Source organism: Hemicordylus capensis, chromosome 1 (genome assembly GCF_027244095.1).
Source record: "Hemicordylus capensis ecotype Gifberg chromosome 1, rHemCap1.1.pri, whole genome shotgun sequence".
NCBI classification, from domain to species: domain Eukaryota; kingdom Metazoa; phylum Chordata; class Lepidosauria; order Squamata; family Cordylidae; genus Hemicordylus; species Hemicordylus capensis.
Window position 1 is genome coordinate 159,946,479 of NC_069657.1, and position 24,621 is coordinate 159,971,099.

Here is a 24,621-nt window from a genome sequence, read left to right on the forward strand (position 1 = left end):
CCATAACATTCAATTTCTGGACTGAAAACAAGCTGAAGATGATAAATGATTTAGAATGAATGAGACTAAATGAACTAGGATTTATTATCTTTGAGGAACGAAAACTATCCATTTCAGTTTTTGGTAACAGAAAAGTTGGTCTTCAGTCGTCCAAGATAATCACATCCCGTTCATTTAGCTTCATGCACTGCAAACCATTTATCATCTTTAGTTTATTTACAACCCAGAAATTATATATCATGAGCACAATCCAACAACAAAAAAAGCATTTTTACTTATTATAATGAGATAATTAAGCACATGCTTAACCCTCTACCATTTAAGACTCAATGGGATTTAAAGGTTATTCATCATTTTAAACCTTCGGTGCCTCTTCATACACACCACTCACACAGTGGTGTAATATCTACTTCATTGAGGCTTCTTTTCATGCAGCCATAGTAACATCAAGAAATCCAGAATGCAGGTGCAGACCAATCATGCAAGTCCTTCTCAACCAGCTACTGCCTGGCTGGAAGAAGGGCAATCGGATAGGAAAGGCACGCACAATGAAATGGTTGGGGTGACAGCTAGAACAACAGTGGAAGGGAACTCACATCAAATCTGATAAAATATGGGTTATGACACAGTTCCTCATCAAAGGACAGGTTCATGTGTGGATTGGTAACTGGTTGAAGGACAGGAAATAGAGGGTAGGAATAAATAGACAGTTATCTAAATAGAGGGAAGTAAGAAGTGGGGTCCCCCAGGAATCTGTACTGGGACCAGTGCTCTTTAACTTGTTCATAAATGATCTAGAATCAGGGGTAAGCAGCGAGGTGGCCAAATTTGCAGATGGCCTCAAACTATTTAGAGTAGTGAAATCCAAAAGAAATTGTGAGGAGCTCCAAAAGGATTTCTCCAAACTAGGGGAGTGGGCAAGAAGATGGCAAATGTGGTTCAATGTTAACAAGTGTAAAGTGATGCATTTGGGGGCAACCCGCCCCACACTTGACTACCGAGTCTTGACTACTGCAATGTGCTCTATGTTGGACTGCCTTTGTACGTTGTCTGGAAACTGCAGTTAGTCCAGAATGTGGCAGCCAGGTTGGTCTCTGGGTCATCTCAGAGAGACCATGTAACCCCTATCTTAAAAGATCTGTGCTGGCTGCCGATAAGTTTCCGGGCAAAGCACAAGGTTTTGGTTATAACCTATAAAGCCCTAAACAGCTTGGGCCCTGGGTATTTAACAGAATGTCTTCTTTGCTATGAACCACACCGCCCATTGAGATCATCCGGAGAGGTTCGTCTGCAGTTGCCACCAGCTCGTCTGGTGGCTACTCAGGGTCGGGCCTTCTCCACTGCTGCCCCGAGGCTTTGGAACACACTTCCTGCTGAAATAAGAGCCTCCCCATCTCTTACAACTTTTAAAAAGGCAGTCAAGACGCATTTGTTCACACAGGCTTTTAATTAGATATTGTTTTAATTGTGTTTTAATAGTTTTAATGTTTAAAATTTTAATTGTTGAAATGTTTTAATCTTTTTATTGGTTGTTTTTATTGTTTTGTTGTATACTGCCCAGAGAACTTGCATTTTGGGCGGTATAGAAGTGTGTTAAATAAACAAACAAACAAACAATAGAAATGTGTTAAACAAACAAACTTCACATATATGCCGACGGGGTCTGAGCTGTCAGTGACTGACCAGGAGAGGAACCTTGAGGTCATGGGGTCATGATAGACAGCTCGTTGAAAGTGTCAACTCAACGTGCGGCAGCTGTGAAAAAGGCCAATTCTATGCTTGGAATCATTAGAAAAAAACAGCTAATATTATCATGCCCTTATACAAAACTATGGTGCAGACACATCTGGAGTACTGCATGCAGTTCTGGTCACCATTTCTTAAGAAGGGCATTGTTGAACTGGAAAAGGTGCAGAAGAGGGCAACCAAGATGATCAAGGTCTAGAGCACCTTCCTTATGAGGCAAGGCTAGAACTTTTGGGGCTTTTTAGTTTAGAAAAAAGATGACTGAAGGGAAACATGATAGAGGTCTATAAAATCATGCATGGTGTGAAGAAAGTTGATAGAAATGTTTCTCCCTCTTGCATAACACTAGAACCAGGGGTCATCCCATGAAACTGATTGCCAAGAAATTTAGGACCAACAAAAGGAAGAACTTTTTCACACAGTGTATCTCTGCCACAAGATGTGGTGACAGCCAACAGCCTGGATGGCTTTTATTATGTTCTTAAGTCTCATCTAAGTCATATCCTGCAGGGATCCAGGTAGACTGATAACACAGCACTCTATAAAATGGACTCAGCTACAACTTTCCACATGTGCTACAAAATCAATTCAAAAGAGGCAAGATGAGATATGATAAGCTTATAATCTCTATTTGAATTGGTAACTTTACTAGACTTGTCTGATGCTTTGAAGGGCAGTAGTGGGCAATACCAAGTCTAAGTAATGATGGCATATCAGCCTTTATACTTCACACCACAAATGTACCATTAAGATATTAAGAAAAATCTTGGGATTTGCACAACTCTTGTTCTTTGGGTCCCTAAGAGCCCCTGGTGGCGCAGTGGTAAAACTGCCGCCCTGTAACCAGAAGGTTACAAGTTCGATCCTGACCAGGGGCTCAAGGTTGACTCAGCCTTCAATCCTTCCGAGGTCGGTAAAATGAGTACCCAGAATGTTGGGGGCAATATGCTAAATCATTGTAAACCGCTTAGAGAGCTCCGGCTATAGAGCGGTATATAAATGTAAGTGCTAAGAAACTTATTCCTAACTTTGGAGTAGGGGTGTGCACGGAACCGCACAGCTGCGGTCCGGCACTGTAGAGGGGGTTCCTTTAAGGGAGGGGAGGGTTTACTTACCCCTCCCGCCGCTTTGCCCCCTCCAGCGCTTGTATTTACTGTAGAAATTGGGGCGGCAGGATACCTCCCTGCGGCCTCCCGAGGCCCAGTCTACCCGCTGGCAGGGGCCGAGGCCGGGTAGACCGGGCCTCCAGCGTCGGGGAGACGTAAAGCTCGCGCACGACGTGCATGTGCACAAAAGGCTTGCCGGAGCCTTTTGCATTACGGAGGGGCAAGGGGCGGCAGGGAGGTATCCTGCTGCCCCAATTTCTACAGTAAATACGAGGGCTGGAGGGGGCAAAGCGGCGGGAGGGGTAAGTAAACCCTCCCCGCCCTTAAAGGAACCCCCTCCCCCCGGACTGGACCGGCCAGGTCCGACCCGGTCCGGACGGTCCGGAGGCCTTTACAATGGCCTCCGGACCGGTCCGGACCCATCCCTACTTTGCAGGAATGAGAATTAAGTTAACTGGAAAGAAACAATCAAATTCTCAGGATTCTACTGAAGCAACTTTTCAAATCCATAAACTGAAACCTAGTCTATAACATATAGTGCTAAAGCTACATAGATAAGAATTATATTAGCTAGTCTAATGCATATCACAATGAACTAGGACACCCAGTCCAAGGTAAATATTATGTTGGCTACGCAAGACAACTGAATCATTGATAGATGACTTTATAAAATATTTGTCTTTAGTTTTAACTGATCAGTCCAAATTCTGTCAGATAACTTGATTTATCTTGGCAAGCTTCATATAGTGAGATTTCCCACCAAAGGAAATAGCTTTTTAAACTGGCAAAAGAGGCAAAAAAAAACCAAAGACAAAAACAAAAAAAAAACCCTCCACCCTGAACTCTCTTAATAGAAAAGAATGTAACATTTGCGCTTCAGGGCATGGGGAAACTAAAAGAAAAGGGGGTTGTGCATAAATGATTGAGAAATCACTCAACAGAATTTCTTGTACCTTCTCCTGAAGCATTTTAAGCCCTAAAGTGTTCGAGTTACAAAGACACATTAAGTCTAGTCACACGATCAGCTTAGCCCAGGGTAGGGCAGCCTAGCCTGCTCATGTGCAGGATCGGGAGCAAGGCCACTCCCAGCACTGCCCTCCCTCCAAACCCTATTTTTTACCATGGCCTTTAGGGGTCCATGTGAACATTTGGGCTGCTTGCAGCCTGAGCAGACACAGAGACAGGTGCCTAAACAGCCCATCTCCCGGGGGAATCCCCCAGTGTACTGCACTCATCACGTGGTGCATTATGGGATTCCCATAGGACAGGACATGTTGACCCCGCCTCTGGAGATCCACACTGCTGGGAGCAGCATGGATCGTGTGAGAGCACAGTCTGTATTCCCACCAGTGTTTTAAAAGTATTTTAATTGGTTTTAAATGGTTATAATTGTTTTTGAATTGTTTTAATATTGTTTTTAGCACTGTGTTTTGAATTGTGTGTTCTTATATCTTTTTAAAGTTGTTGTATATCAACCAGAGCCTTTGGATGGGGCAGTTTGTAAATGAAATAAATAAGTAAGTAAGTAAGTAAATAAATAAATAAAATGTTCGGCGATCTCTGGGGGGAAGGTAAGTTTTGCACAGCCTACCCCCTACCTAGCCACCTGCCCCACATCCTTTTATGTCAAATATTGTCAAACCTTTCTTTTTCAAATCCATAATGTTTTTCTCCAAGGATTTAATTTTAAAAGAAAAGAAAGGAACTGCCCCCCTCCTTCTTTTTACCAGCAACATAATAGTAAATAGGAACCCAACTTTGTCAAACAAAAGTAATCAATCTTTTAATTGTTAACGAGGGTAATGCATGGTCCCTAAATATTAAGCGTGTGAAATGCTTCATAAGAAACTACAGATTATAGTGCAGAAAGCAATCACCCAGCCAAATTGTTATGAAAACTTTATTGTAAGTAAAAGGGTTATAGAAGACTAAAAGCAGAGATCTGCATGGAACCATCAGAGCAGGAAACGGCCTGAACTGTAAGTCTTTGAAAGGCCACCTCTCTAGAGACCTGAAGTAGGGATATATTTGTTGGATGCCCAAGCAGAAAGGGCTAGAACACAGGGATTTGTTTTATTTTATTTTGAGCTGAACATATTTGGGCAGCTGAAGAAATTGGGAGACTTGTGCTTGTAGTTAATTAGCAGAAAGGACCTGGTGAGGCAAGCAATTGTGTGTGTCCTCTATTGACATTGACACCTTACTTTTTTCTTTCTTTTTTTAATAAAGTGGCTTAACTATTGATAATCAAAAAATAATAAAGAAGAAGAAGATCATGTGTCCAGCATTTTGCTACCTACCAGCAATTGGCCAACAAGATGCTTCTGGGGAGCTCATAAGCAGGGCATAAAGGGAACAGGCCCCCTGCTTGCTCCTGGTCCTCAGCACCCAGGATTCTGTCTCTAAACATGAAATACTGACTCTGAATACAGACATACCATTTACCTACTGTGGCTAAAACTCATTCACTTACCTCCCCATCATGAATTATTCTCCAACCAGATATTTGGATATCTGCTTGTCCTCAGAAAAGGAAACATTAAAAAATATAATGCTGATATATATTACCAGTGCCTTGTAATCCAAATCATATGTGCATTTACTATCACATTTTCAGTGTTGATGTGTTGTCAGGCTAATGTAACTCTGACAGAACAGATTGTGTTCGACTGAGCATTACAGCCATCCATTACAAGCAGAACTGCCAGCTCATTTCTGCTTCCAGAATCTTTGAGCGGGCCAGGTGGAGTTTGCACTGCCAGAAGGCAGAGGCAGGGTGAGAGGGAGATAATTCTTGTTCTGACTCAAAAACTCATATAGCATTAAGGATAAACATTCAGAGTGTAAAGAAATTTTAAAAAGTGCAGTTTGGTCAGCAGATTCACCTAGATCAAACCTTCTTGATGATGCTCTAAAGCCGGCTAAGGAACTGATAGCTCCTTAAAATTAGTCAAAGCACAAGTAAAAAGAGAAAGGGATAAATTGAAACAAAATTTGCATAATGTTCAAGGAATCTCTTCCCATGCTAAAAATGAAAGAAACAGAAGTGGAAATCAAATTCTGTAAAACTCTCAACTGCTATCCAGTTAGTGCCTATTTTGAAAGTTTGAATTCTAGCACATGAGGTGCACAACCTATAGGTGATAAAGCTGCAGTCTATGTACACAGAACAGGAGAAAGCCATATAGAAGAGACAGGATGTGTGGAGCAACCTGTTAAATGAAAAGCCCAAACATCAAACAAACAGGCAAGTGCTAGGATCTTAAAAACCATTCTGCCACTTTATTGGAAATCAATCTGTCCCCCCTAGGACAGGAATAGTATAATGGAAAAAGCTTAGATCCCGTGAAGAAGCAAAGCTGCTGAATTTGGTACAAGAGGCAAATATTAAAGGGCAGCTGCTGGTAAATACATAAAATAAAAAATGTGTGTGTATTTTAAAATGTCTAACTCTATTTCTGAAATAAGCCTGGAAAATCCATTTCAGAAGCAGGGGCGTAGCAAGGTTGGAGTGGGCCGAGAGACAAGATTGTAAAATCCGCAGCCCCCCCCCCCCCACTGAAGCTCAGCTCAAGAAGTAAATAAATCTTAAATGAGGTTGAATAGTAGTAACAAAAAGAATAGTTATATATATGTGTGTGTATGTGTGTGTGTGTGTGTGTGTGATTATTATTTCTTGTTCACACAGTCAGACAGGTGTTATTGACTGGTTTGTTTTATCCAGACATTGAGTCCTTCCCAAGGACCTGGGATGGCTGAATTTTATTATCAATGTTGTTGCTGTTATTATAGATATTGTCGCAGAATATAGGCTGTTCCCAGTAAAGTTGCTTTTTGTAATTGGCTGATGGTGATTTCTGTGGCCCCTATGGTGTTGAGGTGCTCTTCAAATTGTTTTGGAATTGCACCTAGGGTGCCAATTACCACTGAGATTACTTTGGTATTTTTCTGCTACAGTCTTTCAATTTCAATTTGTAGATTTTTTGTTATTTTTGTTATTTTTTCTATTTCTTTATCTTCTATTCTGCTATCCCCTGGTATTGCTATGTCGATTATTTTGACTTTTTTTTCTTTATTCTCAACTACAGTTATAGCTAGTGTATTGTGTGGCAGATGTTTGTCTGTTTGTAGTCGGAAGTCCCATAATATTTTTGAATCTTCATTTTCTACAACTTTTTCAATTTTATGGTCCCATCAATTTTTGGCTACAGGTAGCTTGTATTTTTTGCAGATGCTACAGTGTATCATCCCTGCTACCTTGTCATGCCTTTGTTTGTAGTCAGTCTGTGTGATCTTTTTACAACAGCTGATTAGGTGGTCCACAGTTTCATCTGCTTCTTTACAAAGGCAGCACTTGCTGTTTATTGTTGACTTTTCTACTTTTGCTCTTATTGCATTTGTTCTTAGTGCCTGTTCTTGTGCAGCCAGTATTAAAGCCTCTGTTTCTTTCTTTGAGTTGCCATTCTTAAGCCATTGCCAGGTCTTGGTGATGTTTGATTTTCCAGTTATATTGTGCAAATATTGAACATGTAGTAGCTTATTTTTGAATTTTTCTGCTCGGGTATTGACTTGTTCTTTCTTGTAGGCCTACTTTGTTTCTTTGGTGTTTAATAGTTTCTCATTATTGACCATTTTAAGTGCATCTTCTTCACTGTCCTTGATATATTCTGCAAGGCCTCTTTTCTCCTCCTCTACTGTTTGATGGACTTGCAGTATTCCTCTTCCACCTGAGCTGCGAGTGTATCTGATAACAGGTATAGCCCAGGTGTTTATGGCTTGTATGGTGTTCCCGCCATTGAATTTCGACTTGAGGATTTTTCTAACTCTCCTGATGGATTCACTTCCAATTTTTCTTTTAACTTTAGAGTGTGCAATGTTATCAGCCTGGAGAATGCTCAAGTATTTGTAATGTTCTTTCTCTTCCAGATTCTTGATGTTACTTACATTGGGCAGTTCTATTCCTTCTGTTTTTCTTATTTTCCCTCTGTTCATTATTAATGCAGCACACTTGTCTAGTCCAAACTCCATTGCTATCGCTGCTGAATATACGGACAGTGTTTAGCAGTGATTCGATTTCTGACTGGGACTTTCCATACAACTTCAGATTGTCCATGTACAGCAGATGGTTGGTTTTAATTGATGTTTTAGATGTCTGGTATCTGAGGCCTGTTTTGTTTAGTATTTGTGAAAGTGGAGTCATGGCAATTACAAACAACAGAGGGGATAGTGAGTCCCCTTGGAAAATATCTCTTCTAATGCTAACCTGTCCAAGTATCTCACCATTGATTGTTAACTGTGTACTCCACATGCTCATTGATTTTCAAATAAGTATCTGAATGTTTTTGCTGACACCAGTTGTTTCTAAAAAATTTAGTATCCATGTGTGAGGCAATGAGTCGAAGGCTTTCTTGTAGTCAATCTATGCAACACTTAGATTGGTTTTTCTTCTCTTGCAATTTTCTAAAATCATTTTGTCAATCAGCAGCTGGTCTTTTGTGCCTCTGGTGTTCGGGCAATTTCCTTTCTGTTCAACTGGAAGCTGTTTGTTAGTTAATAAGTGTTGCATTACTTCATCTGCTATTATTCCAGTTAATATTTTGAACATGGTTGTCAGGCAGGTTATCCGTCTATAATTACTTGGAACTGCACCTTTTGCTGGGTCTTTCATGAGGAGATGAGTTTTCCCAGTTGTTAGCCATTGTTCAATATCACCTCCTTGCAAAATGTGATTGAACTGTTTTGATAGTTGTTTATGAAGGCTTGTTAGGTGTTTAAGCCAAAAGCCATGCAGTTCATCGTCGCCTGGTACAGTCCAATTTTTTATTTTCTTTGCTCTTTCACCTATTAATTCTGGTGTTATTATTAGATCTTGCATTTGTTGGTTACATTTTTTGACCTCTTTCATCCAGCCTGCTTTTTTATTATAATCTATTGGATTGTCCCATGATTTCCCCCAGAATTCCACTGTTTCTTCTTTATTTGGTGTTTCTAGCAGTTTCTCCTTCTATGCTTTGGTAGAAATGTCTCTGATTCGACTGGAATTGGAGACTCTGCCTTCATATCTGCTAATAAAGAAGATTAGCAGATATGAAGCCAGAATCACACAACACAGGCAGAATCTCCACTTCCAATTGAATCAAATAACCACTGCTGTTATTTGCTGCTTTATTATTTCCAGGACTTCTCTAATTTTCCTTGAATCTAGGTGGTATTTTTGGATCAGATACTGTTTGGTGTTTTCATTCTTCAGCTTCTTGTCTTTCATATCTTTCAATTTACTAGCATCTGATCTAAGCCTGGAGATTTTATTTTCTAATCTAATCTTCCATTTAGATGATGTACTAGTTTCTTTTTTTACAGGTCCACTGATCTTCTATCCAAGCTCTTGCGTTGTTATTGTTGCTGCACTGTACATTAGTTGGTTTGTTTCTTGCAAATTATTGGTTGTTATTTCTGCAAGTGCAGCATTGACATCTTTTAATGCCTGAGCAAGTTTTTTTTTTTTTTTTTGGCAACTGTTTTTAGAGCTGGAAGTCGAACTTTGGTGGTTGTTTGGTTCATGTGCTCAGTTATTTTTTGCTTTAGGTCTTGTTGATTTTCTGTTAAACGGCATTCGGGTTTTTGAGGTAAAGGCAAAGGGGAGGTTGCCTGGTTTTGATTTTGGAACAGTTCAGCAACAGTGGCATCCTCGATTTCCAACACCTCCTCCACCTGTGCCTGAGCACCTTCTTCAGTTGGTGGTAATTCTTCTTCCATATCTTGAGCCTGTGTTGCTCTTTGCAGTTCTTCCAGCTCAACTTCTGTGAATACTTTATTTCTTACTATGAATCTTCTCTGGTCTGCTAGCCTTTGTTCTGTTATTTCTGTATCTGGATGCTTCTCTTTCCAAATTTGGTACATTCTTTTTAAATAACCTCTTCTTGTTGGACTAGACTTGTAATAGCAGATCATTATTTCCTTGTTGGCATTTTTCGTATATTTTTTTCGGTTAAGCGATGTTTCTTCCAGTAACCTTGCTGTCTCCAGCCCTGGTTGCTCAACTGAAGATCCTGAGTCCTGTTGCCCACTTGCCACCAGATGTCCAGGGACTTCAGCACCTGGCGTGGTCCTTGTTGACCCGGGCAATGGCCGATCCGGTATAGATTTATTAAAGTTACATCTCACCATATTGTTGATGGGAGAGGCACTCTTTGTCTGGCTCCTCTGCTAAGACCTGCCCAGTATGGTTGGACCTCTGGCATAGCTCTCACCTTCCTCAGAGCACGCAAGCCCCACAACCACACCAAGGTAGTGCCTCATTAGGGGATTATTAATAATTATTATTATTATTATTATTTATTTGATTCCTATACTGCCCTTCCAAAAATGGCTCAGAGCAGTTTACACAGAGAAATAAATAAATAAATAAATAAATAAGATGGATCCCTTTCCCCAAAGGGCTCACACTCTAAAAAGAAGACAGACACCAGCAACAGTCATTGGAGGTACTGTGCAGGGGGTGCATAGGGTGGATATATATATAAACCTATGTGCCACAATAGAACATCATCCTAATTTTTTTTTTTTAAGGTTTTGCAAGTTGTGGACGATGCAATTCATTTGATGGTACTAGAGAAAGACATGCTGTTCTGGTAGCTCCAGGTCTTAACATTCACATCAATTTCGGAGGATGAAGACAACTGAAGGAAGCCCGGGCGGGTGCTCGGCTGGGGGAGTCAGTCATGTGATTTTCCTCTGGGGGCCCCCCGAAGGCAGAGGTCCCCGAGACAACTGTCTCTTCCTGCCCTATTAAAGTTACGCCCCTGTTAGAAATACAAATCTTCAGCAAATGAATAGTTCAAGAACTTGCAAATTGCTTACTTGTTACAGCCATAACTCTGGGCTGGTCCTGGACCATCTGCAACCTCTCTCAGTCTTTTCAGTATATGAGCAAAGAAAGTGATTTTGTTCACCATCAAAAATGGTAAAAAGATGGTGGCTTGCCCATATAGTTAAATTGTATATTATGGTTTTTAAAAAACTACCACAAGTCCCTTTCTCTCAGGGGTTCTCCTGACAACAATTGCCACAGTAAAGGTGATTCAGGAGATATGAGAGTATCATCCAGTGGGTATCAGTAGGAATGTGCACAGAACTGGCAAGGGCTGGTTCGAAGGAGGGGGTGTGACAACTTTAAGGGTGGGCGAGGGTGCACTTACCCCTCCCTCTGCTTCCCTCCCATTGGCGCTTGCTTGAAAACTAGTCCAGTGGGGCGGCAGCGTACCTCCCTGCCACCGCATCCACTCTTTGGACTGGAAGTAGGGAGATGTGTGCAAGCATCATGTCCGTGTGCAGGTGTGCGAGCTACTTCTGCCTACTTCCAGTCCAAAGAATGGATGGGACGGCAGGGAGGTACGCTGCTGCTCTGCCAAACTGATTTTCAAGAGAGCGCCAGCAAGGGGAAAGTGGAGGGAGGAGTAATTGCACCCTCACCCGCCCTTAAAGTTGTCCCACCCCCCGCCTTTGAACCCTTCGAACTGCCCTGTGTTCGAACGGCCCTCGGATTGAATTTTGAAAATTTGATTCAAATTTGAATCTAATTGCCCTTTTGAGGGGTGATTCTATTCAAATTCAAATCACTTGAATCACCGTCAAATGGTTATGAATTTGATTCGGGTTGAATCGATGCTATTTTAACCCCCTCTAACTGGGCTAGGAAGTAGGAATGTGCACGAAATTGATTTTGCATTTTCTTTTGAGCTCAAAACAAAACTCAGATGGCCAAAAGGTTTCACTGAAACAGCAGTCGACCTAGGCAAAACTCACAGGATGGGTGCTACATATCATCCAAACCACAAAAGAAATGTTAATTTTTTAAAAAACAATTTTTAAATCTTCTCCCCAAACCCCCATTGGATCTTATGGGGGTTTTGGAGAAAAGTTAAATTTTTGTTAAAAATTGCCCACTTGCCCATTTCTTTTGTGGGTTGGGTGGCAGGTAGCATCCATCATGCCCTACCACACAACCCACTTTGGTGTCCCCTAGGAGCTACCCATGGGGAACAATGGGGTTTTCTGGGTTTCCCCATTGTTCCTTACAACCGGAACAAGCTGTACTCTCAAAATGCAGTGCACACAAAACTTTTGCATTGGAATCTGCAATGCATTTTGCAAACCTGTCTTGAAAAACACTGCAGAGCCACACAGCAAAAGGGAATCTGGCCCTTCCAACACAGAACACATATTTCAAACACAAACCAAAAACGGCCAAAAAAGTATCACTGACTCAGAATTCACTGCCAGCCACACACACCTACTACTATCCATTTTTAACCACAACACTAGCTCAGAAACAAAACAAACAATTCAAGAAAGGCAGGCACCTAAGTTCTGCCTTCAGAAACAAAACAAACAATTCAAGCAAGGCAGGCACCCAAGTTCTGCCTTTGTCAATCTGAAATCCAGCAAAACCAGGTTATAGCAGCAATAGAACAGTATATCCTGAGAAAACCACAAAATCAAACTTTCCTTCCTCATCTCCTGTTGTGTCCTCTTCAACAGAGGTACACTGTCAGGGCTCTCCTCTCTCTGCCCTCCAGTCCCTTTGAATATATTTTGAAACTCACACCTTTGGGCCCCCCCACTCCCCCTAGCCAATGGGGGTACAGTTGCCCATGGCAACACTTGATTTGTATGGTAACAAGCCAACCAAGAAGGAGATCACAAGCCAATCAGAAGCCAGTGGCAGAAAACCAACCAGCAAGGAAAAAACAGGCCTCCCAAATGATGTTCGAAATGTCAAATAGTATCGAATCAAAATAGGCTTGTTTTTTTCCAAGTTTGAAACAAGTCTTTATTTAAAGGGCATTTTATTTCGAGCTTGAAACGCTCGAAATGACCTGTTTTGAGTTGAAACATTTTGCCGTCAAACATTTTGCACATTTCTACCTCTTAGCTACATTTGGTTAGATTCACACCAAGTATTACACCACTTGTGTTCAAACTGTGTCCACAATGAATAAAACTAAGGCATGTATACTTTTAAATTTCATAAATATGTCAAACTAAATATACCATAATTTATTTTATATATTAATTATACATCACACTTTTCTTGTGCTTAAAGAAATATATCTTGCTACTTTAAGTACAAGGAAAGTGTGATGCATAATTAGTATATAAAGTCAAGAAAGTAACACTCACCTATATTCCAGTTTTTCAAAAAATGTCAGTCGTTTTCCCAGGGAGCATGGGGCGGTGCGGGGGGGGGGGGGGCAGGTTTCCATTTCAAAATGTCTGGATATTTTGAATCTCTAGGCTTCTCTTATTGGAAAGTTATGAGAACTACTGAAAGAATGGGTGTCAGTGGGTCACAGGGCATTAAAAAATGGCTATTCCCTATTCTTTTAGTGTCTGCTTAGGTGTGATATGATATGAATGATTGCAAGTGCAGGCCACAGGGGGCAGTTAATCTTAATTAAAGTGGAAGTGTGTGGTCTTGTTCATGCCTGGTCCTCCTGAACAAAAAGGCAGGATTTCAATTAAATGTTCCTGCTGGAATCCTTTTTACTTAGCAACACAAGACCTCTTGGGCAGCTTTGGGCTCTGGATAGCATTTTTATTTAATAATGGAAATCCCTCAGAGAGACACTTGCAGAGAATGTGCTAAAGTGGATTAATAATAATAAAAAAAACTACACTAAGCTTTTGGGATGCTAGTTGACTGCCTCCTACACATCTGTTCTTTCAGGTCACACTCTTGTTTTTTCTTCAATTTTTATTTTGGTCATTCTCTTACATGAGTTCATGTGCCTGAAACAGAGTTCTCTCATTTTTATTTTTAAATATACATATTATTCATTAAATAAATATAAAGGATATTCTAGCAGCTAGACACTTTTGTTTCTCTTTGGATGATTCTGTAATTTAATTTTACTCGTAACTAAAAATTTTTTATTTTGCCTGCTCAATTCCTAAAATGAAACAAACACACACACACACACACACACACACACAGACACAGACACACACACACACACACACACACACACACACCAAGATTCAAACTTGCCTACAAATCTCATATCCTCATCTAGGAACCCTTCCTCCCCACTCACATGTGTGGGTATCATGAGTCAGAGCTAAGGAGGGTTTCTTGTACATGCTCAAAGATACTTTATTATTACTTCACATGTTCAATGTGTTTATCAAGTGCTTGACTTGAGCACTCAATGATACCAAACACCCCATCAAATCAAATCTAATGATGTGAAGTGCAGGTCATTTGCTGCTGAAGAAAGGCCTATTCTCCTTCCTTCTATTGCCTATTACCCACTTCCCAACATCCAAGGTAAGGGTTGTTTCTTGGGGAAGCAGGGAACTAGCGGGGATCAGGGAACAGAAGAGGTGGAGGCAAACCTGGTTTTTAATTTAGCCCATCTCAAAGGGGTGTGTGAATCATGCACCATGGAAGGAGTTGGCCTGCGACTTGCAAGTGCCGAGCCATCTTTGAACAGCAAAATCAAGCAGGCCCTAGGATCTGGTGGAAGCCCCCCAAAGGCAGAAAGGACTACAGAACACCTGGCTTGTGAGGAATGGACTCAGAGCAATCCCGCATACCTTTATATGTCCCTAGAGAAAGATGTCTCACCATCAGCTAACCCAGGGGGGCAAAACTGGGCAATCTCCTCAAGGAAGTGCACCTGCACGACAGGCAGGTGAGTTTTATTGTAAGACACACTTAGAGGTGGGGAGTGAGGCAACCAAGGTAAAACATCTGTGAACAGAATGAGCCATGGTGATCCCAAGCTGCTTGGTGGCAATGGCAGAGTGCACCTGTGGGAAGTAAGACTGTTTACCACAAATACTTCCTGTGCCTGTTTCCTGTGAACCCAGGCATAGTTAATCTCAACTCAATTGATGTCAAGCTCCCCAAATGGGTTGAAAATGACCCCAAGGATCTATATGGGATCTCTCCATTAAGGCAAAGGAAGGATCACATTTGAGCCCCTGCTTTGGAATATTCTCTCAGTCCCTAATTCTGTTAAAGTAGCTTCCTTCCAAAGGACGATTCTGAAGTCTAAAGTTTTAAGGGGTGGGGGAGATCTGTTTGTAACAGTCCTATACAGATGTGCTTGGGCCTTTTTGACATAGGAAGCTGCTTTATACTGAATTAGACACTTGGTCAGTTTCCGTTTCCAAAGTTTCAGGCAGGGCTCTCTCTCAGCCCTATCTGGAGATACCAGGGATTGAACCTGGGACCTTCTCCATCAAAGTAGTTGCTCTTCCACTCAGCTAATACGTATAACCGTTATATCATTGCTTAAATTGTGAACTAGCAAGTCCACAAAAGGAACTACAAATAACTACTAGAAAACAGGGTCCCAAACAGGCTGAGCAATATTCTTCCCAAAACTAAGCTGTTCAGGGAAGTCAACCTCAGCACTATTGATTCTGCCCTTTATGAAATAACTGCAGATGTCCCCATAACTTCTCCAAATTCCATATCAACAGTGTGGTAACTGAAACTTCTTATTTGTTAGAAAGAAAGAAAGAAAGAAAGAAAGAAAGAAAGAAAGAAAGAAAGAAAGAAAGAAAGAAAGAAAGAAAGAAAGAAAGAATCTCTGCCTGAATGTTTTCACATACATCAACCATTCATCCTTCTCTGCTCTTTTCACATATGGTGTCTCCAACACTCTTCTGAAAATGGTGAATGATATTCTTGTTGGAAGTGAAGAACTTTGCGCTGTCTCTTGTCTCAATGACAGTGGAGGACAGACTAGTGAGTCAGAGGGCTAGAGGGTCAAGACATTCGTCATCCCTTCTCTACTGCTCTGACACTATCCCTTTCAGAGGCATAACTATAGGGGGGCAGGGGGGGCACGTGCCCCGGGCGCCATCTTTTCTGGTCACATGGGGGGCGCCGACATGACAAAATTTTTTTTTAATTTTTTAAAAAAATTTTGTTAATACAAATGTTTCCTGCTCAGTGCAGCAGTGCTGCAGCAGTCAAGGGAGCGCGTCGGCAGCCCATCCCCCACAAGCGGTCCCTTCCGCACCGCCCGCGCCCCCCCATTGCTTTGCTGGCGCCTGGCGGCCAGTCAGTGGCCTGGCTTGGCGGCGGCGGCAGGCGCTTGTGAGGAAAAACCTACGTATAATGTAGTATGTTGTGGCGCGGGGGGGCGCAGGGGGCACCATTTCAGTGCTTGCCCCGGGCGCCATTTTCCCTAGTTACGCCTCTGATCCCTTTGGAATGTAGATTGCTACTCTTAGGGATACTTCCTTCCAGCCACTTCATTTCTCTCCCTTCTCTTCCTGTTCCTTCTACCTTGCAACATGCAAGCTGCTCTTCCCATGTGTGCAGAGATGCAGAATCCATCTGCATCCAGTTAGCTAGCTAGATTAGAGATCCTAACTCTTCACTTTCCTATCTAGAATGGAGTTCTTTAATAAATGCCATATATATTGATTTGAAACTATGAACTGGCTCCAAGTTACTTTACTCTCAGCATACACGCATGCCTATCTAAATCCACTGTGTTGTGCCTCTGTACACTCTGCTATAATGAAAAAGGGATTCTCTTACCAGAGAGAATTCCCAACAATTCTCAGTAGGGTATTTTAGATGAAGTCCACCCAAAAGGCAGTCAAGAACAGGTCTGATGGAACAGGCCCAATGCCTGTCTAGTCCAGCATCCTGTTTCACACAGTGGCCCACCAGATGACTCTGCTATTGCCTCTTAGGCTGGAGGTGGCCTATAGCCCTTAGACTAGTAACCACTGATGTCCTCCATGAATGTATTTAACCCTTCTTAAAGCCATCCAAGCTGGTGGCTGTCATGACATCTTGTGGCAGAGAGTTCCAAAGGTTAATTATGCATTGTGTGGAAAAAGTGCTTCCTTTTGTTGGTCCTAAATTACTTGGCAATCAGTTTCATGGGATGACCTCTGATTATAGTGTTGTGAGAGAGGGAGAACATTTTCTCGCTCTCCATTCTCTCCACACCATGCATAATTTTATAGACTTCTATCATGTCACCCCTCAGTCATCTTTTTTCTAAACTAAAAAGCCCTATGTGTTGTAGCCTTGCCTCATAAGGAGAGTGCTCTAGGCTGCTAAGAATCTTGGTTGCCCTCTACAGCAGTTCAACTGCTGGTCTGCAAGCGATGCCTGTGAGGCATCACTAATAAAAATCACCCCCTAAAAAAACCCAACTTCAGGCCACTGGGGGCTGCCACAGGGAGGTCTCTTAAGCTCATTTCCAGGCAGCCCTCACTGCTGGATAATTTTTATTTATTTTTACATTGTTCATTTTGAGGAAGCGAATTGAACGTTATCCAGCAGCAAGGGCTGCCTGACTAGAAATGAGCTCTGGAGAGCTTGCCTGGGCTCCATGGACTCCAGGCCATGCCCCCTTTGCACATGACATCACTGGGGGTAGGGTTGGAGGCGAGGGGGTCAACCCCTTTACTGGTCTGCACACGAAACTGCAAACGAAGAATGTACCAGTCCATGACTCCAAAATCATTGAGAAACACTGCTCTACAGCACATTCTCCAGTTCTACAATGTTCTTCTTAAGATAAGGTGACCAGAACTATACACAGTGGCCCAAATGTGGCTGCACCATAGATCTATATAAGGGCATTATCATATTAGCATTTTTATTTTCATTCCTAGCTTGGAATTGGCCTTCTTCACAGCTGCCGCACATTGTGTTGACATTTTCAACAAGCTGTCCACCACGATCCCAATACCTCTCTCCCAAGACAGTGATCCACAGCTCAGAACCCATCAGCGTATATGTGAAGTTGGGGTTTATTGCCCCAAAATGCATCACTTTACATTTGTAAACTTTGAACCACATTTGCCATCTTCTTGCCCACTTCCACAGTTTGTAGAGATCCTTTTGGAGCTCCTTGCAATCTTTTTTGGATTTCACTACCCTAAATAGTTTGAGATCATCTGCAAATTTGGCCACCTTGCTGGTTACCCCAACTTCTAGCTCATTTATGAACAAGTTAAAGAGCACTGGTCCCAGTACAGATCCCTGGGGAACCCCACTTCTTACTTCCCTCCATTTAGATAACTAAAATGTTATCCCCTGCTAACTTGGCAAAGAGGCACCTTTTAACATGGCGATTCTCTTTATTTAGCAGGGGGAGAGTAACTGGCCCTATCCACCCTCAGCACAGTACCTCCCGTGACTGTTGCTGGTGTCTATCTTATGTTTCTTTTTAGATTATGAGCCCTTTGGGGACAGGGATCCATCTTATTTATTAATTATTTCTCTGTGTAAACTGCTCTGAGACATTTTTGGAAGGGTGGTTCTGTGTAAACTGAATTTCTGGAAGGGCGGTATAGAAATCAAATGAACGAATAAAATGAATAAATTAAACAAACAAACAAACAAACAAACAAACTGTCAATTTATTCCTACCTTCTGCTTCCTGTCCTTCAACAGTTACCAATCCACACATGAACCTGTCCCCTTATCCCATGACTTACCTTTGCAGAGGCCATGCTGGTTCTTCTTCAGCAGGTCCTTTTATTCTATATGCTTTTAATTAGATTTATAGTTTTAAAATTTTAATACTGGGCTTTTAAATGTTTTTAATGTTTTAAATGATTTTAATTGTTAATTGATTTGATGTTTTAAATGATTTTAATTGTAAACTGCCCAGAGATGCAAGTTTGGGGCCGTATAGAAATATTTTATATAGAAAGATAGTTTTATCTTTGAAAATGCTTTCCATCAATTTGCCTGGCACAGACATTCAGCTAACCAGCCTGTAATTTCCTGGACACCTCGCCCCCCCAGATCCCTTTTTGAAAACCAGTGTTACATTGGCTACCTTCCAGTCCTCTGGTACAGAGACTGATTGTTGGTATAAAGTATATATTTTTGCAAGGAAGTCTTATTATAGGAGGGGTTCTCATGCCAGTGGGTATAATATCAACTTGAAAATTTGCTTAGGGCTACAGTAATTGAAAAAGTGGTAACATGCCTGATTCCATTACCCATGGAATTGCCCCACTGTAGGCTGGTGAGGAATGCCACCTATGAGATGTAGTAACTAAGAGTTTTGTGAGCATTTGACATGTGAGAAACACACCTTGGGGCAGAGGGAAGGCAGTGATGGCAGTAGTATAGGTGTTTCAGGCTCCAGCAAATAGATTTCCATCTATGCCATGCTTGGCACTATTCTCTTCAGTCACAGAATCTAATAATAAGATTTCTATCCAAAGCACTAGAAACCAGTCCTCTCTGGCTCAACAAGACTTTTATCCCAGAGAAAGATAATTTATCTAAAAGGAGCCAAAAATAGAGGTCTAGGAAGGAAGAGTCATTTCAGTTTTCATTACAACTTTGCTACTCCTACATGATAGTAATTACAGATAAGATTAAAGGAAAGCAGTTATATTAAGGTGTAATGAGTCCCATCAATTATTAGATACCTGGGGGGGAAACCGTGTATATTGTATTAAAACTTTTAGAGGGTTGAGTGGTTCTGGTGATTTGCACAGAGTCCTTCTAGGTCATTTGTCCAAATATTCCAAAAGGTCACTTCCATTGAGATAGAAATTCTGCAATGGGATTAAAAATACTGAAATTGTTTAAATGAGATCCGCAGATACCAGCAGGCATGTTTGGAAATCTGGATTTCAATGCTTGTGGAAGTAATTTTTGAAGAGGCAAAAAAGATAAGGCAGCAAGCAGTCAGAGGCTGCTTTGCATGGATTAGGAGGAGGGAATATAGCCAACTCACACTTGCCATTTCTCTCTTTGTGGCAGGATATGGGGGGAAAGTTTCCCTCTTCACACCAGAATAAGAAACAACAATAGATATCTATTGTACCTTTGGGGCAGGGATGTCCCATGGGGGGGGGGAGACAAGGCCCAGAGCAAATGTAAGCATGTGCATGGCCCCATGTTGAGGGGTGCAGTCTAGCCTCCTTCTCTGTGCCCCTTCATCAGGTTCTCTGAGTCCAGTTTGCAGCCAGTTCACTAGATGGGGGGCTTGCAAGACAGAAAGCAAACTCTCCATCCAGCAAACCCTCTGCAAGCGGAGTTTGGAGAGTGCATGGATGCTGGCTGGGCCAGCCTCACCTCACTCAGCCTTGCACCCACCAGCCCGCCACCACTTTTACTCATTTCACAGCTGGGCCAGCCCCTCTGTGCTCACCTGCTGCATGCACCACCTGTCCCAGTTGTGCAGCGCTGCCTTACCTTCTAGGCAGGCTGCTCTGAGGTTTTAAAGTACAAGTCCACAGCAGCAAGCCAAGGGAGGGCTCCCTCACCAGTCATTGCTGCTCAACACTTTAACTTCCCAACACAACCTGCCTAGAAAGCAAGATAGAACTTAGTGTCAAAGGGTAAGCAGTCGCTTCAGGGGAGGTGTGAGGTACAGGGCTCAGGATGGCATGGGACTCAGGGCAGCCGCCCTGATATGTCCCACTAAAGGATGGCCCTGCTTTGGGGCATCTCTATATAATTTAATGTCTTAACTTGAAGAACAGAATTTCATTTATGTATTTATTTCTATACCACTCCATACAAAAAAAGTCCCTGGCTGGACGGTGCACAATCGGGTCGCCTTCAAATATAGACTTATTTACTCCAACAAATACAACATTTTTAAAGAGCATCTTTATCTGAACCAATTTCAGTTTGAGACCACAGCTCTGAATTCCAAATATCTCTTCCGCAGACAGTTTTAACAGAAAGTATGGACAAGCAAGCCTGGATAGGATCCAGACTAAGATAGTAATGGGTCTTGTTAATCATAACTAACTTGTTACATTTATTGCAATGGTACGTTCTCGTGACTAACTGAATCTGGATCCTGCCCACTCTGTTGCCCAGCCTAGGAGATGAACTCTTGGCAGAGAACATGAGCTACATATGGCTGGCGACTCCAAAGTGAATATAATATTTATCATTTTTGCTTAAAATCCAGATACTGCATTTTAAGCTGGTTCAATGTTTGAATGCTTCTACAAATCGATCTCAGTATTTTGAATGGGAAATCAAACACAGTATATATGAGAATCTGACATCAGAAACGTCTGTAGTGGATTCCAATGACAATGGTGAAAGCTAAATTCAGTACCAGTCCGTTGTAGCTCTAACTTCTACAAATCCATAACTCAGAAGCTCTCTTTAACATCTGGCAGAGTAAATCCTCCAAACATAAAGCCCATGGTGCCAATAAGTCAGAGAAATGAGGTAGGGCTAGCAAGCTAGTTAAAGGACTGAGCTGCACGTACATAAAACAGTGAAGTGCATTATATTTTCTTCAGTCCACTCTCTAATGAGCGCCTGCAGTCATCAATCAGGTATAATAAAGAGCAGCAAAATAAATTACTATGCTATGTCTTAGTTTTAAATCAGAGAGATGGTAGGGCAATTCCCCACCCCACCCCACCCTCACACACTAGGTACCCACTTTATTTTTCTAGTGCTTTCAGCTTATGCTGTCCCTGAAGTTTTCTTGTTGCAGCATAACAACAAAGTACACATTATTCCTCCAACGAAAAGATGTGAATGTCATTCTGTCCCCCCTGCTTTTGTCCAGGTCAGTGAGAATGACCAAAAACTACAAGCACAGCAAGTTAACAGAAATTCAAACTTAATTTGACCTTTGTCTTGTTAGCTTCTTAATGTTTTTCCCCTAGAGGCTTAATAATACAGCTCATTGTAAGAATCTTGTCTAGGCAAATGGTTTTCACTAGGTGGCCTATGATCTCTGATGACTATAATCTCTAAGGCCCTCTACCTCCTTTCACCCTTTCCTACTCATCGTATCCCTGCTGGCAATTGCAGTAGAGGTTAGGTTGGACAAGATCGACCCCAAATTCTAAAGTGCTCTTCTTTGCATACATTATACAAGAGTGTACACCAATACAGGATGGTGGCTTTGTGTGCAGTGCTTGAGGATGTGCACGTCTCAAACTAGGGCCCCTGATGTGCAGAGTCTGGCACTTACCCCCTATACCATCAAAGCTTCATCTGCTCTACAAACCCAACACTCTAGTGTTGCAGAGAAATAAGCTCCTAGGCTTCAGTGATGGTCAACACCCCCTTCTACCCATAAGCCCAGGCCTCAGAACTTGCTCATCAATTTGAACAATTTATCACAGGGAACAGCAGCAAAAGACTCATGGTCTTTTGCTCTCGCCCTGCTATTTCCTTTGGAACTTGGACTTCATTCTTACTCTGAATATGCCCCTGACTATAGGCCTCTGGACCCTGATCTGCCTTCCCCAGGCTCAACCTTGCCTGTTTCGGACCACATCCTTGCCTTGGCATCCAGCAACCTTGAGCATGCTCTGGCTGAGGCCTAACAAGCTGAATGCAGACAACAACTTTTCAGGGGTTTGAAGGTGGGATGATCAAGTATATTTTCAGTTGGTTTTTGAAGCATAACAAAAATCCTGAAAAATCAATTTGACCAGGGATCACAGGAAGATATAAGAAATAAACATCTACTAATTGGGCTGGGCCCAGAGCATCTGCACCTCTAGTTCCCCTTGCCTGCCCACCCACCCACCGCAATGAAAATTTCTTCCCCCGCCCTCCCGCCCACCTTCTTGCCTGCCCGCTGCCGCCGCTGTCTTCTTCCCCCACCCGCCGCAACCACCGTTTTCTCCACCTGCCCACCCCACCCGTCATTTTTCCCCACCTGCCCTCACCACCATTGTTTTCTCCTGCCTTCCTGCCACCGTTTTGTTTTCCGCCTCTGCTGCTTTCTTCTTCCCCAGCTGGCAGCTTGCTCATGAACTCTCGCAAGAGCTGCCACGCATAGGATTAGTGACAGGTACACCTAAGAGAAATATATAGATAGATATCGATCATCAGTTTTCCCTCTTTACCCTTGATTCTCTCTCCCATCAAAATTTACACTCTCCAAAGGAGTGGCTTGCATTTCCCCCATACAGTTTTGTTTTGTTGTAAACCGGCCAGAGATGCCAGTTTTGGGCTGTATACACAAATGTGCTAAAATAAAAATAAAATAAAATAAATAGAGCACTATGTATAGTGCTGGCATTAAAACAGGCAATCCATCAAACAATATGGCTAACAGTGGCTTTATCATAAAGTAATCAAGCCTCTGAAAAGCTCTCATCCGCTATTATATTGTGAAGGTGGGACCTAGGCAATGCAGGAAATAGAGCTATTTTCTCCAAAGCAGCTTGAGCGACTGTCACTGGAAAGAAGGAGGATCATTGCTGTGCTCACCAAAAGTTCACTCAGGTGTAATTCAGATGCACGGCAGGCTGTGGGCTGTGCAGAACACTGTGTCTGGTCTAGGCATCAATCTTAGCCAATGAAATTATTCTCCTTACCACCATCACTTCCTCGGTTCGACTGTATCATTAATTAAAACTGGAGCCATGTCATCCATGCCTACGAGGTGCCAAACCTAAACTTTATTTCATCAGCACATTATTTCCCCCTCCAGCCACTGAAACAGCATAAAAACAGGTGAGTGGATGCTGAATGTATCAAGTTTAATAAAGATTCTCTCTATTTTGCATCATATTATAATCTACATTCATCATTTATTAAAAACCTCTCATTTATTAACAGCCTCTAAAGCCTAGTTTAATAATATGAAATCTTTATTTGAATCATAAATTCTTCTTTTATTACTGTACTTTTTAAAAAAGGATAAAGCATTACAGGGAGTAGTATTTAAATCTTTTCTCTGTGTGTCTAGTTTTGAAGCTTCTTTGATCAAATATCATTTCTAACCTGGTCTACAAGCACAGAACAAACACTTGTTTGAGGTTAGTGGTATGAAAGCAAGCAAGCAGAGTCCCTCAACAACTCTAGTCTTTTTAGCACATAATGAAAGTGTAACCTGGTAAATGGCCCCACACTCAATCTCCTGAGGTAGATTTCATGTAAAAGCAGTAAATGTGGGGCAACTTTGTGATGAACAAACACTCAGGTAAAAATTAGGTTCATAACAGACAATTCTTAGTGTGTGAAAGAGAGACAGACAGACCCCTTGTGTCACACAAGGGGTCCTTATGCGTAGCTGCTGCAGTTGCAATAGGAATTCTAAATGGTGTACTGAAGGAAGAGGCTGAGAGTCCTTCAAGGATGCGCACAAGTGTTTTGCCTCTGTGGGGTGAACAAAACTTTGCTCTTCAAATGACACTCATATTTGTCTCCAAAGCAAACACTGCCTTACATAAGAATATATGAAGAGCCCTGCTGGATCACACCCAAGGCCCATCTAGTTCAGCACAGTGGTCCACCTAATGCCTTTGGGAAGCCCACAGGCAAGAGGAGAAGGCATGCCCTCTCTCTTCTTGTTGCTGCCCTGCAACTAGTATTCAGAGGCATTCTTCCTCTGAGCCTGCAGGTAGTCTATAGTCATCAAAACTAGTAGCAACCATTGGTAGACCTGTCCTCCATGAATTTGCCCAAGCCCCTTTTAAAGCCATCCAAGCTGGTGGCTAGCACCACATCCCATGGCAGATAATTGCATAGATTAATGATGTGCTGTGTGAAAAAGTACTTCCTTTTGTCTACAGATGTGCAGATAGATTCAAGTTTGAATTGATTTGAGCTCAAATCGGCCATTTCAAGTGATTTGAACTTGAAATGAAATGTCCTTAAAATAAAGGGCCTGATTTGAATTTGAATAGAAAAGACCCGATTCAAGCTCAAATAGATTTGAGTTATTCAAGTGCCATTCTGTCGGGCTTCTCCGCCTTGCTGATTGGTTTCCTGGCACTGGCTTCTGATTGGCTTGAGATCTCCTTGCTTCTTGGT

The 24,621-nt window shown here is 42.0% G+C and overlaps 1 protein-coding gene across 10 annotated transcripts in view; it reads right to left on the reverse strand.

Annotated features, from left to right (window-relative positions):
* The window catches only part of SEMA5B (semaphorin 5B), a 576,167-nt gene that overhangs the window by 307,842 nt on the left and 243,704 nt on the right, over positions 1 to 24,621 (reverse strand). For 2 of the 10 annotated variants that reach the window (XM_053256907.1, XM_053256895.1), the window contains one exon: positions 22,527 to 22,657. The exons of the other annotated variants lie outside the window; for them this stretch is intronic. The gene's annotated coding sequence lies outside the window, so the exon portion shown is untranslated. The remainder of the gene's footprint in view (positions 1 to 22,526; positions 22,658 to 24,621) is intronic. 10 annotated transcript variants of the gene reach the window in all.